The 6,108-nt window shown below is 45.8% G+C and overlaps 1 protein-coding gene across 1 annotated transcript in view; it reads left to right on the top strand.

Moving 5' to 3' along the window:
• Positions 1 to 113: 113 nt before the first annotated feature.
• WWC3 (WWC family member 3) overlaps positions 114 to 6,108 on the top strand; it is a 102,310-nt gene continuing 96,315 nt past the window's right edge. Inside the window, exon 1 of the mRNA XM_023532343.1 lies at positions 114 to 238. The gene's annotated coding sequence lies outside the window, so the exon portion shown is untranslated. The remainder of the gene's footprint in view (positions 239 to 6,108) is intronic.

Below are 6,108 nucleotides of genomic sequence, written 5' to 3' on the forward strand. Positions count from 1 at the left end.
AGCCGCGCGAGGTCCCGCGAGAACCGCCGTCGCCCGTGCAGCCCCCTCGGGAGCCGCTGCCGTCCGTGACCGGCGCCGTGGTCCCTGTGCCGTCCGTGTCCTCCGTGCCGTCGCGGGCCCGGGAGAGCTCTGAGCTGCCGCTGCCCGCCGGCTGGGAGGAGGCGCGCGACTACGACGGCCGCATCTTCTACATCGACCACAACACTCGCCAGACGTCGTGGATCGACCCCCGCGATCGGTAAGGGCTTCGGCGGGGGGCGCGGGCTCGGGCCCCGGCCAGGATTTCGGTTTCCCATCCCTCGGGCCCTGGGAGAGGCTAGAGGACACCGGGAGGCCCCCACGTCCCCAACCCCGGGGCCCTGGCCGAGAATCGAGGCGCCTCCTTTCCCGGCTTCAAGCCCCGGAGTGCGGAGCCCCGGCCTCGTCCCGGCCCCCGCCGCGGGCGGACACTCTTGACTTGGTTCCCTCACGTCACCCGCTGACCGGCGCCTGGGAGCTGGGCGCCTGGAATTTCCTCTGCCGGGGCTGACGGATGGCCCTCTTTTCCTTTTTCCGCGGCGGCCTCGCCCATCCCTGCCGGGCCTCTGTGGCCCACGGTCCCCGTCTGTGGCCCACGATCCCCGTCTGTGGCCCTGCAGGCGCTCCGGCCCCGCGGTGGCCAAATGAGCTGTCACCTTGGAGCACAAACGTGCGCCCCAGCTTCGTGGTGAGCGTTCTTTGGCTGGCGGACTTAGCCGAGTTTCCATCCGCAGACCGCTGCCAGACCGGACAGTTTAGGGATCCCCAGTTCTTTGAGAGTTGAGAGAGCCTCTTCCCAAACTGCGAAGGTTACTCTTTAGCGCCTTAAACATTGAGTTAAAATTCTGATTGAAACAGCCTTGTGTACTGCGGCCAGAATGGGTTATGATTAGACCCAGATGCTTTTGGAATAAACGAAACACAAGAGTTGAATTTTAGGTTTCCTTTTTGTGCTAGATATGGATAGGTCGCTAAGTTGTCCCATTTATGTAAAGAAATCCTATGGTGTAAAAAACGGATTATTGCATTTAATTAAGTTCACGTAATGATGCTTTTCCTTAACTTTTTCTACGATTCAGTTGCTTTTGGAGAGATGCATTTTTTGTGTGTGTGTGTGTGTGGCAGTGGGAATTCTGTTGAAACCCAGTGTTTCCAGTGGTTATCTGATATCTCGTCGTATCTGGAGCAACTTTTCTCCACGGCCCTGAGTGCCAGAAAAGAAATACTGCAGGCTTCCCAGTGATTTTAAGACTTTAAAAGGCCCAGTGTGGTGACATCGTGCCTGCTTCCTCCTACCTGCACAGGAAAAGGCAGCGCTGCATGGCACTGGCGTTTGAAAATAAACTTTGGAGGAGGGAAGCTGCTGAATTATTGTTTGAAGATTTCTCTGGGTTCAGATAGGGAAAAAGAAAACAAAGCAAAAGGGTCATAGTTCCCTAATATTCTCTCTGAACTTTGCAAACTTCTGGACTCAGAAACTTCGGTAATCCTAGCATAGTTTTATGGGTTAAAAAGGTGCTTAGTTATTTTGAAAATCAGGTGAGATCATATTATAATTTTAACCAAAGGCTAGAGCCACAGCTGTTTGATCAAGCCTTGGATGGTTCTGGAATTGGTAGAACTACTTGGAATGTGGTGCCCTTTTAGGCTGTATGTCTGTTAAAAACCCAAACAACTGGAAAATGAACCAATTAAAAATACTGTTTTGCTTAGAAAAGGCGAAGGTTCATTTTATGAGGGTAATATAAAACAGTTGTGGTTATACTGGAGTGGGGATTCGTGATGAAAAGTATAAATGTAGGAACTTCCGTTTTTATGGTACGACCCAGGACATAGGTGAGCAGACCCTACAGGAGTGAGCTTGTAGAATCTTCCTTTCTGTGCATTTCGTGCACATTTCCTATGTTTCTCCTTCCAGAAGTCTGTTACCGACTGACATTCTCACCCTTTCAGACATCGCTTATGTTAGAGATTTTTAAAAAGTCCTGTTTCTAATGCTAAAAGTGTCAACCGAGTGAACAAAAGTGGATATTTTACATTTTTTTGTAAAGTAAAAACATGTGTATACTTTTATGAGACATTGTTTTTATAGTGAGTGAAAATTCAGCAGGGGACAGCTTGCACTTCAGCTCCCATAATACCTTGCCCGAAATATGTATGGAATGTTCGGCAAGCCACAAACATTTAAGTGGAGTCTCTGAAGGGTGTAAATGGTGTAATAGTCATTCTTCTTCTTCTTTCAAAACAGAACCCTGCCGATTTTTATAGGTGACTGGGTATCATTTAGAGTTGGAATTGTTTTATTATGTGGAAAAAACTGTGTCGGAGCACAGCATATTCTCCATGTGCATCTGACAGTTAAAACCCTTTTGAGTCACCTTTAATTCACATGACCAGAAAGCAGTATTCAAGAAATTGAGGACTTTCCCTAAACGGCTCCTGAAGTGAAAACTGACAAGAGAGAGGCCATTAAATAGGTTTTTAAAGAAAATGAAATTATGAAGGAATTTGAACGTTAGTAGGTTAGGTGAAAATTATTGCTGACTTAAAACGTTTCATATATAATTTCCTACAAACTGTAATAGCATAAAATAGACTGCTGCAAGCGAAGTAAACGAGGGCCAACAGTTGTAAACAATATCTTCGAGTTTTCTATTCATTCCATTCATTGTTGTGTTTAACAGCATTGGATATTGCCAGCTCAAGGCGTGTTGGTGAATTATTGTAGCTGTACTTTCTTTTTCAACTCACAACAAAGAGGTTGAAAGCCTAAGGAGACATCTTTACAGATGTGGCTGCAGATGTGTAAAACATCTCAGTACTTTCAAGACAGAATTCTTTTAGTTTGATTATGAACCCACCTTAGGCTTAAATTCACTTTCTCTGCGATCAGTACTGTGAGTATAATTTTCGTAGTTTTCTGGGAATCGTATCCAAAAACTTTTCTGCAAAAATATGAAGTTAATTCACCATTTCTGTGGCTGGTAGTTTCTGTGGGTGAGTCTTGTGTGGTTGACATTATGGCACATACGTATTCTACATATGTTAACTCGGAGTTCGGGGACCACTTTATAAAAAGGTATTTACCATTTAGGCAGACATTGTGGGAAGAACGTTTTTGCTTCCTCTGGAAAAATTCAGTGCCTTAGAAGGTTGTATATACATAACATGTGCTTCCCGCGGGATCGTGTTGATGTTTTCGGATAGATGGACCGGGTGGCTGAAACTTCATGTTCTGTTTCTTCTAGCTCAGTTTTTATTGCACAGCCCTGGAAATGCCAACCTCGAGCAGCTGAAGAACGGTGGACCATAGCGCATTTGAGATCAAAGCAGAGTGTAAACGATCATGATGATGGTGGAAGGCCCAGATGATATCATGACAACAGCTTTTAGGGACCCATTTGTTCATGAGGTGGATTTGACTGGGCCACATGGAGGAATTCTGTGGTATATTAAAAGTCCTTCGGACAGGCTACTGCTTTAAGGAGAAAACAATCCATGGGTCAGGAATTTGCCAGGTTGGAGCCCCACAGAACAGAGCCAGATGACATCATGCGTTGCTACCTTCTTGGAACTTTTCCTTAGTATTGATTAACAGGACATTTACTATATTTACCGCACAGTTTTATTTTGGGATTACATAAACTTTCTGATAAACGAGGAATGATTTCTCAATTTTTCAGTTTTTAAGATTATAGGTAGTGTTTGTATGAACATGGAGGGGCGTCTTGCTTTTAAGGCCATAAGACGTGGGCTCCTGGAAGAATCTTCTTTCTTTTAGATTATCAACAACCACTTCTTGGTCTATTCTTGGTCTAATATCTTTCTTTTTCTTTCCTTCCTTTTTTTTTTTTTTTTAAAAGTGAATGGAAAAGTCATTCATTTCCAAAAATAGCTCCCGGATGTTTGGTTTCCTTTTCTTCCCTTTCACTCTGATTTTGGAAGTGGAAATAATGTGCTTCACCTTCTCTGGTCAGTTCTACTTCAGGAGCCCTTGGGTCAGGTGACATGTTAAAGGTCACCTGGTGAGCTTCTTCTAGCCCAGGTCCTTTTGCTAATGTTGACTGCCTTTCTGATAAATCCAATATAATTAATCTGATGGAATAAAAGCAGAGTTAAGTTCTACCGAGTTCAGTTATTCCCCTTTAAATCCAATAACATGAAGAACTGTTTACAGAGATTCTTGGCCTCCTGTGTGCTGGGATGGTAGATGGAGACGTCTGTCTGGGAGATGGGAGACAGACATATAACATGAAGACAATGATGGTCACCAGGTACCATTAGCAGGTGGCGGTGGTTTCCCAGAAAAGGAGGGAGAGCTTACTTGTGCCTGGGGGCATTTTTATCCTTATCCATCGATCTCCTGGATTGAGGATTTCTCGCGCTTTCTCAGCACCAGAGAAGAAAAGGGGGAACGTGAGAAAAGTGCTGGAGATGAGGAAGTGCTGGTATGTTTGGAATAAATGAGAAAATCGGACGGTTTGACCCAGAGTCTTTGTGTAAGGGAGGTGAGACGCGGGTGTGAGCACGTATAACTTAGAAATCCACAGCTTTGGGGTCGGACGAGGTAGGACTGTCTTGTTCATAATCCTCATTTCTCACTTGAGGGCCACGGCCAAGGGGTGTGTCCTTCTGACAGTTAGAAGAACAGGGACTTGAGCGGTGCCTTCTGACCAGGAACCAGAGCTCTTTTCAGTATGCCAGCCAATCCCTACTCAGTTTTAAGCATCCTGCCTCCATTCATTCATTCATTCATTCATTCATTCATTCGATGACTGTCGTGCAGCCACTCAGTCTCAGGCATTCTTCCAGGGTTCAGGACTCCAGCGGTGAGCACCAGCAGACAGATCCCTACCTCCATGGAGCTTACGGATGTGCCGTGCCCTTCCCCCTAAAGCTTCACCATGCCGTTCCTTCCTCTTGGTTTCTCCCCGCTGGAATCCTTTGGGTCTCTGGTTATGGCAGACATATGTGGAGTGCTTGCCATGTGCCAAGTGCTCTAGGCATCTGCGTGGATGCTTTCACTGAGAGCCCACAATGGCTGCAGAAGTGTAGGCGGACAGGTGATGAAACTAGGCCAAAGGAGGGTGACTTAGTAACCTTGCTTCCCATAGCCAACCAGGGGCAGTGTCTTTCCAACTCCAGAGTTCGGCCCAGGTCTACTACCTGTGCTTGACCCTCCCTTGACTAGGTAACTGTGTCCCTTGCACCGTATTATACCCACTGGTTATTTTTATCTTGCACTCATCATCGTTTGATATTTAACCCACCATCCATGGTAGGTAGAATAATAACCCCCTAGAGGTGTCCATGTTCTAGTCTCTGAAACCTATAATAAGTTACCTTCCATGGCAAATAGCATTGGGAGGCGGGATTGAGTTATGAATGAATCTTGAGATGAGATGGTTATACTGGATTATCTGGGTGGGCCCAGTGTAATCACAAGGGTCCTTACAAGAGGGAAACAGGAGGGTCAGAGTGAGAACAGGAGACGTGACAGCAGAAGCAGATGTTGGGAGTCATGTGGCCGTGAGCCAAAGAATGCAGGCAGCCTGTAGAAGCTGGAAGAGGTAAGGAAATGGATTTTTCCTTAAAGCCTGTAGATGGAACCGAGCCCTGCTGACACCTCGATTTTAGCCAAAAAACAAAAAACAAAACAAAACAAAAAACCAAAACACCGATTTTGAACTTCAGACCTCCAGAACTGTGAGATAATAAATTTGTGTTGTTTTAAGCCACTTGGTTTGTGGCAATTTGTTATAGCAGCAGTAGGACACTAATACAGCCTGTGCATTGTTTTCTCAGTGAGAATGGAAACATCTGGTCAACTTGGTGTTTTTGATGATAACCACAGTAGCTGACTTTTATTGCGTGCTTAGGGGTACCATACTAAGTATTTCATATCTATTTTCTCACTGGCTCCTCTCAATCAATACCCCTAGGGGGCCTTGTTTCTCGTGGACTGAGCCCAGAGTCTGGCTCACATTAGGCACCAAGTCATATCTGATGAGCAAGCCAAATATGGGGTGGTGGGCAGGGTGGATTTGCTAGACAAGAGACCAGTTGGAAACTATCAGAGGTTTTCACGGA

Source organism: Pteropus vampyrus, unplaced genomic scaffold (genome assembly GCF_000151845.1).
Source record: "Pteropus vampyrus isolate Shadow unplaced genomic scaffold, Pvam_2.0 Scaffold81, whole genome shotgun sequence".
NCBI classification, from domain to species: domain Eukaryota; kingdom Metazoa; phylum Chordata; class Mammalia; order Chiroptera; family Pteropodidae; genus Pteropus; species Pteropus vampyrus.